This window comes from Gavialis gangeticus, unplaced genomic scaffold (genome assembly GCF_001723915.1).
Source record: "Gavialis gangeticus isolate Ggan-Ray unplaced genomic scaffold, GavGan_comp1, whole genome shotgun sequence".
Taxonomy (NCBI): domain Eukaryota; kingdom Metazoa; phylum Chordata; order Crocodylia; family Gavialidae; genus Gavialis; species Gavialis gangeticus.
Genome location: NW_017729024.1, coordinates 44,117,198 through 44,130,479, shown reverse-complemented (window position 1 = coordinate 44,130,479; position 13,282 = coordinate 44,117,198).

Genomic DNA, 13,282 nt, shown 5'->3' with positions numbered 1-13,282 from the left:
TTTCCTAATAGCTAACCTCATATTCCCTTACAGTGACTTGAGACCACTGCTCCTTGTTCTATCATCTGCTACCACAGAGAACAGTACAGCTCCATCCTCTCTGGGACCACCCTTCAGGGAGTTGTGGGCTGCTATTACATCCCTGCTTAGTCTTCTCTTCTCCAGAGTAAATAATAAGGCTGATTTCCCTCAGTCTTGCCTCATAAGTTGTGCATCCCAGCAGCCTTCTTAGGTCTGAAGAGGCAGTGCTTTGCCACAAGATTTAGATACAAACACATTTGAAAATTTGCAAAAAACATCTTCAGTCAGAGTCAAAGAAATGCATTGCAATAAAGTATTAGGAGAAAAAAAAACATGAACACAAGTAATATTGACAGAGGTCTGAATTTTCAGTTAAAGATGTACCCATCAACTTATTTCCTTTGGATTTATTATCTGGGTGATATCTAGAAACAAATGTGTCATGTTTGCTTTTGTAAAGAGCCAATGCTCAGCTCTCATCTTTCCTAGGGTTTAAGGAACCACTGCAATCCCTTAATTCAGGGGTCACCTTCATTTTTTGACAGGAGCCAGGAATCATCCAGCTTGAGTCTCAGGCGGACTGGGTCTTAAAATCTGGCTGCCACTACTGCTGTTTCCCCCACTGCCTGGCCATGGCCCAGGTAAAGCCGCCCTTTGCTAAAACCCCCACCACCCAGCTGTGGCACACACACTGATGCTGCCAAAGCCACAGCTCCACGGGTCAGATCCAACAGCTGTGCAGGCCAGATCTGGCTTACAAGCTGTAGGTTGCCAACCCCTTTCTTAGTCTAACATCCTATGTAACACAAGCCACAAATTCATACTGAGTATATCCTGTGAAACTCTTCATCCCTGTCCTATATTGAGAACACAGGGTAAAATTTGGCCCTAGGCAGCCAGTCAGCACAAACCCTACACAGTACTTATGCCAGCTTCATGAATAAAGTCAGACACCTGCCATCTTACTTCTTCCAGTCTTGTTATGTCCTTTTTAAACAAGATCTTTTCCTCTATCAGGTCTAGCTCCTCCTTCTGCTTGACCATGTAGGCAAGTCATGCTATCAGCGCAGGGGACAGTAGTGTTAGCTTCAGAGAAAGGGATGGGGTGAAATACAATGCTCAATGTTACAGCTTTAGCTGCCTATACCAACAGCAGGAGGAACACAGAGAAAAGTATATGTGTGTACTCTCTAGGAGGTCAAATTAAGGTTCATGACAGTCTGTCCCAGGCTGGGAATCAATGAACAAATGAATGAAGACTGATGCACTAGGAGAAAGATATATTAAATAAATGAAAGTAAAAAATGTTTCATGATATATTAAGTTTGATAGGTGAGAGGTATGTTTATTTCTATTTATTACCTCACAGATGTAGACCCCACCAAGACAATGACAGAAGGAACATAACCAGCCAGTATATTTAAGTTTTATGGAGTTAAGAGATATCCCACAGGTACTTTTTAAAATCTTCACCATTGTGTGTGTGGGACATCAGTGACTTCTGCCAGTCAGATTGTGCTTTGTTGCTCAATTTGTTTTTACTGCATGCTGACCCTCTGTTTGATAGGTTGACTATAAAGAGTCAGACTTTAAGGAGCAAAGAAAAAACTTAGCCCGCTAAGCCTTGAAGAAATGCAAACTCTAAGCATCAGAGCACTCACGCAGTTTGTGTGCAGCCATCAAGAAGCCATGTTCCAACATGAGATCACCGCATCTCCTCCTCCTGAAGGGGAGGCGAGGAGGAAATCTGTTGGGTGAGGTGAGCCAGCGGGCGGACAGATGTGAGTCATTGAGAGTGGAAAAAAAAAGGACGAGGCAGACATGGAACATATACAGAGCACTGGAGTACTAGAAATTATGCTCCTTGGAAATTGTTTTTCCCACATCCCTTCATCCTGGGAGGGAATAGCTTGAGTGTCATGGCAAGCACAGTTATAAAGCCACTGAGGGACTTAAGCAGGAAGAAAAAGGAGAGCCTTAAAAGCCCAAGACAAAGCCTGTTAGAGCAAATGGGAAGACTCTGATGTCTGAAACAACCAAGGCAATGTTCACCAAACAAATGCCAACTTACATCCACAACAGACAGCCGTTATTGTGTCCCATTTAATGGCCAGAGGTGAGCCTTGCACTAAAGAGTGAAAAATAAAGTCTGTAGTAGTGTGAGGTCTTGTAATGGGCTGGCAGGGATAAGGTAAAAAGAGATATGCAGCAGCATGAGATTGTCCTCACTGCCAGGTCCTGGAGAGATTCCAGGGAGCATGGCTGACATTAGCTTGTTCCCTTACAGCTCATTTGGTGATGCAGATCAGTGCTAGAGGCCTGTTGTGTGTTTGACTGAGTTGGCTACAGTATGAGACTTCACACTAAGAGAGGCTTTATATTTCACCCAGCTGTTAAGGCTCAGAACTAGCTTATTAAATAGGACACCATAATGGCACAGTGCATCTGTTGAGAATCCAGCATGGCACATGCATGCTGCTAATCCATAGGTCTCCAAAATGCAAAGATTTCCTGAGGAAGTGAGTGAGATATTGTCTATTTCAGGGAGGAAGTCCTTAAAATTCACTGTCCAGGGAAACTTCGATATTCATGTCAACAACCCCTCTGATGGAATGGTTCTCCTTTAATCACTTTCTGCCTATGGCTGTTTCACAAGTAATCTTTGCATGTCTACTCATGTCAAACCTTATGTTGGACATGGTCCCAGGAAACACAACAGCCACTGTCCTCCCCTATGTTACATTGGTTACTAGCTCCATCAGGCTGGAATCAGATCACTGAGAAAACGGTTAAACTAGGTGAGCTCCTGAGTTCCCTTCAGGCCCTACTTCTATATGACTAAGTCCCAATCTCTATGGAAGCATCTATAATGATTAGCCCTAGATGTTTATGTGCCCCATCAAAACCCAAAACATTTCTGAAGGTAACTTCCTCTCCAAAAGTCCATGGAGCAAAAAGACTAATGAGTCACAATGGTCACTTGTTACCTACAGTGCAATCTGGCACTGAAGCACCAATTGCTTATCCATCACTGTCAAAGATCCCTGTTTTTTCTGATGACCTAGGAGATATGAGTGGAAAAAAAGACGTAACTATGCACACTCATGGAAAATATGGACAGACAGAGACAGTGTCACCAAGCTTTTTTAAGTTAACGGGACTGATTGAATACTTAAAATTAGACACATATGCCTTGCTGGTTCCAAAAAATTTATTTCTGTGCAAGACCACAGTAATTCTGGCAACAGTTAGTTTAGATTAACACTGATGAGAATAGTACACAATTTCTCCCATAAACTTTGGTTTTCAATTTGAATCTCTGGCTGCTGAACAAACACCTGCAATACCCTTTGCTGAATAGTGAAACTGCTTAGCAAAAGATTTTCTCTTTTTTTCATTATAAAAGATATAATTATTACATTATACCAACACCTGCTTTTTTTTTTTGCACAATTTCCTTTTCCAGAAAGGAAAACTATTCCTCCATATACCTGAGACAACAGAGGCTGCCACAGTGGGAATAAATATGCTCATTATTTCTACTGATATTCTAAAACCACAGTCACATATTCTTGTATGCTCAACAAAATAGTAATATTCATACACAGAAACGCACCATACTCCTGGCCCTCCAAGCTTTTTAAACTTATTTCTACATTTCCATTTTTACATTTTCAAAGGGCAGATTTTGTCCAGGTGGTGGCAGCGGGCAGTGGGTGGCAGAGGGGCTGGCTGGGGCACATAGGCAGACAGAGAAAAAATTATTTTGTGGGGCTGAGCGCCTATCCCTCCCTGCCCAGCAGGTAATTATGTGGGGGAAGGGGCAGGGGGGTGCAGATAGAGGCCCTCATTGTAAGGAGGGAGTGGGGCAGAGGCAGGGACAGGGGTGGGGGTGAATGGGGCCCTGTCTGAGCCAAGTCATGGGAGGGTCGGACCCTGGTCGGCTTGTCCAGAGGTGTGGGAGGGCTCCCACCGCTATGCGCACCCTGGGAGAGGCCCGGGGACACGTGCCCCCTGATCTGTGTGTGGGGCAGAGGTGGGCTGCTGCTGGGTGCTGGGCTCTGTGCCTTGCTGCTGCTGCCTCTGGAGCTGCGCCACCCCATGTGCGTCCCACAGCTGGGTAGGCAGGGGACAGCGCAGCCCAGCAGCGGCAGGCACATGGCACTGCAGTGGGTCCAAAGGCAGTGGCAGTAGGGTGCAGAGCCCAGCGGCAGCCTGCCTCCACCCCATGCACAGATTGGTGTGGGCATGTGCCCCCTGGGCCTTCCCCTGGGTGCGTGCAGTGGCAGGAACCCTGCCCCTGGATAAGCTGCCCAGGCTCTGAGCATCCCATAACTCGGCCCGGCTGGGGCCCCATTCACCCTAACCCCTACTCCTGCTTCTGCCCCACTCCCTCCCTCAATGTGGGGGCCTTGATCTGCACACCCCACAAGCCCCTTCGCCTTCACAGAGTAGACTAATACTTGCCTGCCAGTGCTGGGCAGTGATCCACACATGGGGCTGTGATCCTGGCTGCAGCCACCTGAAACCCGTGGCCGGGCTGCCCTGCAGCCCTATCCACTGCTCAGCATTTGGGTGGGATAAGCCCCATGAGCCCCAGCCTTCTGCCACCTATGCTGGGACACAAGGATGCTGACTCTGTGGAGCCATGTGGCTAAGCAGCAGGCAGGATTCTTGCCCCTGCCAGGTCACTGTCAGCACATGCGTTTCAGTACAGAAAATGAACCCAACATAAGATAGCACTGTCCCCAATGGCAGAGTTAATTAGTTCAATGCCCCCGAGTATCAGCACATGTGTAGACTGTGATGCTTTACTGTGGAGCTAATTAGTCTACTCCACAGTACATGCACCCAAGGTGAGCTTAATAAAGCCCTGATATATTCTTCTAGAGCAGGACACAGAATATATCATTGTTACCTAAAGCAAAAGATTTCATGAAAGATATGACATGTTTAATCATATCTCCAGTATCTTAAGCTGAGTAGACAGTGATTCCTACAACTAAAGCAGCACAAGCATTTCCATTCAAATGGGTTTTTCCAGATACACATTAACATACCTATTTAGCTGTATGCAGTACTATGTAGGAGTAGCAGAGAAATAGCTCCTAGGCTATAAGTAGAGGTGCGCCGATATATCAGTCTGATATCAGATTGGCACTGATATAAAGAAAATTGACTATATCAAAAATCAACCTGATGTGGCTGATAATTTGGCTGATAAATGCCTATGTGTGCATGCAGCCTCAGCGCAGCATGCAGGCAGTGAGGAGCACAGCTCAGCAACTTGGAGAGCTGCGTGCAGCTGGTAAGTCTGTTGCGGTGAAAGGGGAGAGGGGTGGAGGGGCAGGTCAATGCCCCCCACAGTGAGGGAGGGAGTTTGGCTGGGGCAGGTGCTGTCCAGCTGGGGCAGAGCAGGGAGCAGGATGGAGCTGCGGCTCATTCTGGGGTGCAGGGCAGGGAGGCAGCTGTCGGTGCTGCACACACTCCATGAGAGCATGCAAGGGCATGTGGTCCTGGATCTGCGTGGGGCAGGACAGGGTGCGGCAGGCTGCAACTGTGGGCTGGGGTTGGGGGTCCTGCTGGGCTCTTCCTGGCAGGCGGCAGTGCTGGCACGGGGTTATGGGAAGGGCTTCAGGTGCCCCAAATTTTGCCATAGCCCCCCTTGTAACCTCTTTCCCAGTGCTGCTGCTGCCCACCCCACATGCAGCCTAGGCCCAGGGGCCCCTGCATTGGGAAGAGCCCTGTGTGGCCCTGGCCTCAACCTGCAGCTGCAGCCCGCCCCACCCCTCCATGCAGATCTGGGTGCACATGCCTCCCCATGCCCTCCCAGGGTGCTCACACCAGCAGGAGCCGTCTCCCCCCCTGCACCCTCTAGAAGAGCTGCAGCTCTGTCCAGCACCCTTCCCTGCTCCAGCTGGGCAGCACCTACCCCAGGCCCAGTCCCACTCCCTCCCTCACCATGGGGAGCATTAATCTGTGCCCCCATTCCCCTTCCCTCCCCGCTCACCACAACAGACTTACCAGCTACATGCAGCTGTATGGGAAATCCAATCAGTATCGGCCGAAATGCCTCCTTAAAAATCAGCTATTGGTATCAGCCCCCAAAATCTCTATTGGTGCACCCCTAGTTATAATGATGGTTTTTATTGGCCTATTACAGTTTTTTTTTAAAATGTGGCTGAGTTGGAAGGGTTTAAGAAGTGTACTTGATTCACTTGCACTGAATTTTTGTAATAAGAGTCATTTTCCTAAGTAAATGTTATGTTAACTCTGCCCATGTATACATACAGAGGTATAGCTAGCTATTTTGGTGCCCGGGACAGAGGAAGGAGCAATGGGGACAGGCAGAATCTTACCTGCCATGGCATTCTGGGAGTTGCTGCTGCAGTGCAGACTCAGGTTTCTGTGACAGTGCAGACTCCACTACACAGCTGAAGTAGTCCCTGCAACACAACCTCTCCAGGCGCTGTCATTCTAGTGCCACCTCTAAATTGATGCCTGGGGCTGGAGTTCTGCTCACCCACCTGTAGGTATGCTACTGTATTTATGGGAAAGATAGCTAGAATATTGCCATATTTTCTTGCATACAACATGCCCCAGAATATAATGTACACCTTGTTTTTGAAAAGCAGAATGAAAAAAAAAAAAGATTGTTCCTTGTAGTAAGTAAAGGCACAGACAGAAGTGACAATTTTTTGCTTGATCTGCCCCTACATGGCACTCTACAGCCATGACCAAACAGAAGTGTATGAGGGTTCGGGTGAAGGTGCTCCAAACTGGAGCACCTTCAGTAACTTGTGTTTGTGCACTAAATAGCAGCAGCAAGGGAACAGAGCTTGCTCGTTGTTCTGCTCTTTGTGAGTCAAATGCAGACTTTTGCAGAAGTTTTCACTTTTGCCCATAACTAGCAGAAACTTCTTAACATATTTGTCACATCTAATGCATACTTTAATATCCAGATTCTGGTTCTGGGGGAAAATCTGTATTGTATACAAGAAAATATGGTACTTTTAGTATGGTGCTGCATGTGGTATATAACTTGTTGATCATTCTACATTACTCTGGAAAGCATGCAATCAATGAGGCATTGCACTTATACCATCAGGATCAGATCCATTTACAAGAGAGAAGGCAGTCACGTGAAGCATGAAAAATATATGACCTGCCTAATATTTGGTAACTTTTGTGTGGACCACTGGGGGGCTGGTAGGGGCTACAGACATCTCCAGTTTGCCTAAAGCAGCAGAACTGCTAGCTCTGATTATGCAAGATGCAAGGATTTCTTATGGCAATATCTTTTATTGGACCAATTATGTAGCTGGGATAAAATTAGACAAGCTTTTGAATGCAAGACATTCTTCGCCAGGTCTCTCACAGGAAGCCAGAGTATTATTATTCTTAATAATAATAATAAACATGAAATGAACTGACTTTCTGAAATAAATGCAGGTTTGAAAACTGAGTTGTCCCCTCCCCTTTGCTCTAACCCTAAATGTGTAAAACCCAGAGCCCAATGAAATCAGTGTGAGTGTTGTTATCAAATCCAAAGAGGCTCAGGTTATCACCCAGCATCTCTACAGCCTTCCTGGGTGTGAGTCTGTTCCACTACTGTCAAAGGTCCAGGTCACATTCATGCCTCTGGATTTCATCTCTCAGGGCATGCGGAGGTGAGAGCAAACATCAGCCCTGCTGTCTCCACTCCTTTCCCAGCACGTCTGTGACCATGGCGGTATTGTAGTAAATCCTTGGTTTCTTTCATGTTTTTCTACACAGCTGAAGAGTTCCATTTCACATCAGAGAAGAATTTTGCGTTTCAGTGCTAGCTCATGGAGTATATCTAATAAAAGACTCTCCAAGAGGCTGACTGCTGGAACCTGCTTGTTATAACTACCCTGTTTCCAGGCAAAAGGTCTTGAAAGTTATGAAAATACTGAATACAGTGTTTTTCTCCCCCCTAAAATGAAGGAAGGGGGGGAGAAGGAATCTGGCATGCAGTGAAGCGTGACTCCATATTCTAATGGGGATGGTTCATCCAATGAAAGAGGACAATAGCTCACTTGTGCTGGATCCCACCACATCACTGCCATACAGGAAGGGTATTTGAGGGTCACATGGAGCACACCACTGCCCAGCTATATTTTCACAGAAGGAGACATAAACCTGATGGATTGCCGGGACTTTACACTGGAACTTGCTGGGCACCCCAGTCATGTGCAAAAACAAACTTTGCAGCTATCACAAGCAGAGATTTAATGAGTTTCCCGTATTTCAAAGAAAGTCTCCTTTCCCTCATTTTTTCACTTGGTACTTACAGTCTTAAAGGCTACCACAGTACATAATTTTTATTGTACAGACTTCAATTAATTGGTAAAGGCAAAAATCAGGGAAACCCTTAATGTCATGAATAGGGCTGCTCGTCAGCCTCACAGTACTTTGAATTAACACAAACCAATTGTTTTGCATCTTTCTGAAATTGATTCTGTCTGTTCCAAGACTGAATCCAAGGGGTAAGATTTGTGTTCACAGACTGTTGTGGACAATACATTTCAGTCTCTGCCTCTCCAAGTGCATTAATCCCTCATTGATTATTTATCATCAGCCAACATTTTTACCAGGCATTACCAGGCATTTTTACCAAATGCCTCACTGATGATCAGAATACAAGCTCATTGCTCTGGTTCCTATACAAACATGGAAGTACATCTACATTATGTCCACAGTGTTCTCACAGGTGTGAGGGTGCTCCTAAATATATCCCACCTACCCACAAGCACTGACCTCAGAAAAGTGGTGGTGAAGGCACCACAAGGGTGTCCACCATGGCTGTTCTCAAGGACACCAGACACAGGGTTTCTGTTTTCAGTACCCTTGGAGGGGCCATGTAAGTGGTTTGGGGTAAGCAGACAGGAATGGCTAGGTGGGACATGCCTGAGAAGGTAAAACCTAGGTATGAATTTAAACAATAGGCTGAAGATGAATGTAAATAATACAAGATAAAGTGGATATGAGTCTGGTGAACCCAAAAAGAAATAAAATAACAGAAGTTATACTGCAAGCTGAGGTTGTGGGAACCTAAATATGAAAACTCATGCTGGCCTTAAGCCGGGGAAACAAACTGTGGGCTTTCACCAGATGGCATTTGTCCAATGTCTACAGCTTCTTTGCAGAGACATCAGAGTGCTCTTTCATTTTTTCAATGCTAAGGTATTTCATAGTTTTAAGGGTCTGTAAAGCCACTGCAAACCTGCAACTGCACAGCTGCATATCCAGAATTCAAGCTGGGGTAAAGTCTGAATCACATTTATTGCCAGCTACCTTTTGATAGTGAAGGGTTTCTTTTGTATGTCAAATCATCCACCTGTGAGTAACCTACCTCAGAGGTGAAATATTTCATGCTCATTTAGCTTAGCTAAATAGCCAACAGGCAGTGACCTGCTTCTTGATTTTTCTCACTGTTGCAGTTCAGCTAGGGCTATGTAAAAATGGAAAATGAAAAAGAGGTAAAAAGAAACAATCCCACTGAGTGACAGTCCTTGGACCCGATTCTCAGCTGCAGATCCAAACCATACATTTCACTCCAGGAGACAGGGTGCCAAATAGCATAATGGCAATTTTCCCTTTCTCTGATTCCACATTACTAGCTATGATACAGGCAATCCCTTGACAGCTATGCTGGCTTTATGGCTGTTTTGCACTAATAGTGCAGCACCAAAGCATCTCTTTCACCAAGTACAAACAGGTAGATAGTAAGATCAGCTCCTTAAAGAGCCAAGTAGTAAAAACTTATGTCCTCACATCCAACTGTTTCATTTGTGCTTCCCCACTTTTCTCCAGCCCATTTTTGGGATGATGTCATAAAAAAAATCTCTTTCTACTTTGCACTCTCACTAGCAGATTAAATATCATAGGGAAAGTGAATAGCACCAATCCATTTAAGCTTCTCTGGCCATACTGTGGCATCCTGATAAGTGACCTGATTTTTAGAAGTAGGCACCCAGGGGCTTTCATTAACCAGTTTTAATCTTGGCCCAAATCCTGGCTCAGAAGTTAACAAATAATATCTTTACTCCATGACCCTTCCAGAGGTTTTTCTTAAGCTCAGGAGTAGAAAATATTTATCTATACAAACTTTGGTAGACTCAGAAGTCTTGCTTGGAGAGACCCCCATTAAAAAAAAATATGCAGAAGATAATTGCTTTTGGCTCAAGATACTTTTCTGTGTCATAGACTTCCTTTTCTTAGATTGCAGTTGCTTATACTTGTTTTATATATATTCTTATTTTAGATATATGATAGCTTTCCTTATGGCCCTCAATCTAAAATAAGCCTTGATGAGAGTCATCAGAGAAAATTACATTTATGAGCCAAGACATTGCCAAAATGAATGACAATTATCTTCGAAAGGCCCTGGTGAAATGGAGAAACTGTCAAGGACTAAGAAAAAAACCCCCTAAAAAACAAGAAATAGACATAGTGCCAGTATGATGTGCTGAAATGATGAAATGGAAAATTAAGGCTGAACTTTAGGAGAAATCTCCTGACAGTGAGATAAACTGTTGTGTGGAATAATCTCAAGTGACAGAACTTGAAATTAGACATGAACAAACTGTAGAAAATGCACAACAGAGCGCAACCCTGCACTAGTAAGTAGATGGATTAGATGATCTCATATATCTAATCAATTTTAAGCATTACCCTGATTCTAAAATTATGATAATTTTCATTTCTCAGATGGTGCATTATACCATGAATTAATTTTGATTTGTATATTATAACCTACAATATTCTTTACAAGAATTTTTTTGAAAAACATGTTATTATATTTACCAAGGCCAGTAGACAATAAAAAAACCAACTGTATAAATGCAGAAATAAATGTAAGTACTTTTTTACCTGGCACTGAAGGGAGGTTCCAAAGCAATCAGAGAACAAGAGAAATAAAAAAAAGTCACGATAAAATTACCCTAGTGCAAATCTGCAGAAGCAGGTATGCTGTAGAGTGAAAAACTTTTTCAACATTTTCAGATGCAAGGAATTATAAGTATACATGTTCTGTGAAAATGACCTAGAGTTCTGAAAGATTAGTTTATTTTTCTCCCATCAAAAGCACTCAGCGACATAGAACTTCCAGGAAGTTATTCCTGATTTAAAGCCAATGCAAATGAGGTAAAAAAAACAAGCTCATAATACTACTTAAGAGAAAATCTTTCAAGTAACACAAAAAGAATTTCTGATTTAGAAATTAACCTTCTGGTCTAACAGTTAACCAATGGTCTAACAGTGATCTAAAAATAGTTTGATGATCAACTGATGCAGACTTCCTTCATTTCAAAGACATTTGCAAGCTTGGTGAAATTTTCAACAGCCAAACTGTCAGAATGATTAATTAAATCAAACTAAAATAAGCAAATTCAATATAGTTTAATGTCACCTTATTTACTGGATTTCATGATACATGTTATATTCTTGATCCCATAGTTATTCCATTATTTTCCTCTGTGGTATTTACACTTCTGCCTTACGCTTCCAGACACTCTTGGAGATGGGATGGTTGATGAAACAGGCCATTGGTCTGAACCATTCAGCATGACAATTTTAATGGCTTTATGCCAATAATAAGCTTGAGCAATGCCAACTGTTGGAACTAAAACATTAATTTCACTTTTGTTTTAGCTCACTCGCATCAAATTCATTACTAGTGTAACTCCCCTCTCCTCAATTATGGGAGCTGGATTTTTTTCGCCATGGTGTTACATCAAAGGATGAATTTGGCTTATATTGTTTAGAAGAAATTCTTAGCTTTGGAACTTTCTGACTGGTGGGTGGAACCTTCTTTTGAAGCTTACTGTAGCATGAAATCCTGAAGAAAAAGACCCAAGCAGCACTGCATTTCAGAATGATTATTGCATGCTTGCTAGGGTGATGATTTGAGATGCAAAGCCAGAGAACAGTGATTTCAGTTATCTAAGAATTTCAGTAGTTTCTTTCTTGGGAAATCTTACTGTTTTCAAGAAAGTTCAGTTATGGAAAACTAAGGCGGAAAAGTGGCAATCTGTTGCATAAATGCACATGGTGATTTACCGACAAGGACATGGCATTACTGGACATGCATGTCCAATTCAATGACTGTAGTATAAGGAAACAAGGTATTTTATTATATTGTGCTTCAGCACAGTTCTTTTATTGATTGTATATTCTATAATCTTTAAAGGTCATGATTAGTGTTTAAGGGCCAGGGTCCAATCCAAACCCCCTACAGTCAAGAATATATCCACTAAGCCTGTCTACACAGGCAAATAAACTGGGAGCAGTTTACTATCAAGTAAATCACTCGAGAGTCAACTCTCCCAGGCACATGTCTACACGTGCAGGGACTCAGGAGAAGATTTGCTGAAATGGGCCCCTGCAGCACCCTAGGGTCTCCCTCCGTGCTAGCTCAGAGTGCCAGGAGACAGCTTTCACCTGGCAGGGGCTGGGACATTGCTCCATGCCCCCAAGAGCTGCCTGCTGCTGGGGTGGGCTCTGCCACCAGAACCCAGGCAAGGACAATGTCTCTCTGCTCTGGCAGCAGGAAGCTTCAACCCCTCGCTCCACTATTGCAGGGCCTAAGCTGGGAGATCCTTATCTCTCAGCACCAGCTCTGTGGTCACAAGGCTGGCACTGGTAGATTCTTCTCTCCCAGCGCCAGCTCCATGTTGCAGGACCAGCACTGGGAAATCCTTCTCTCCCAGCCTGAGTCCCATGGTTGGGCTCCTGTGGTGGAGCCTGTGCCAGCAGCAGGCAGCTCTTGGGGGCAGGGAGCAATCTCCCACCCCTGCTGCCTGGCTGACGGGGGGCACATTTGCTACTGCACAGTTACTACTCATGAGTAATTTGCTGCTTGCATTTGCAGGTAGCAAATTTACTCATTATTAGAGCAGTTTATTGCACAGTAAGCATCTGCATGTGTAGACATGGACTCTTATTGTGCAGTAAAGTGTCACATGTAGATGCATCCATTGAGTCTGATCTCATACGATCCCAAACTAGCAAAACACTTAAGTACATTCTTAATTTTGTGAACAGTCTCATCAAACATAATGGGAATATATAGGGAGACAAAAATGTGAGTGTGGCAGGGGAAGGTTGTGGAAAACTGGAATTTTTTGTGACAAAAACATCATTTTAAATGGAAAGTGTTGTTTTAAAAGACCCCAGAGCCAAGATATTTTCATCTGTTGCTTGACCTCATAAGCCTTGTAGTCACAAGATCCAATTC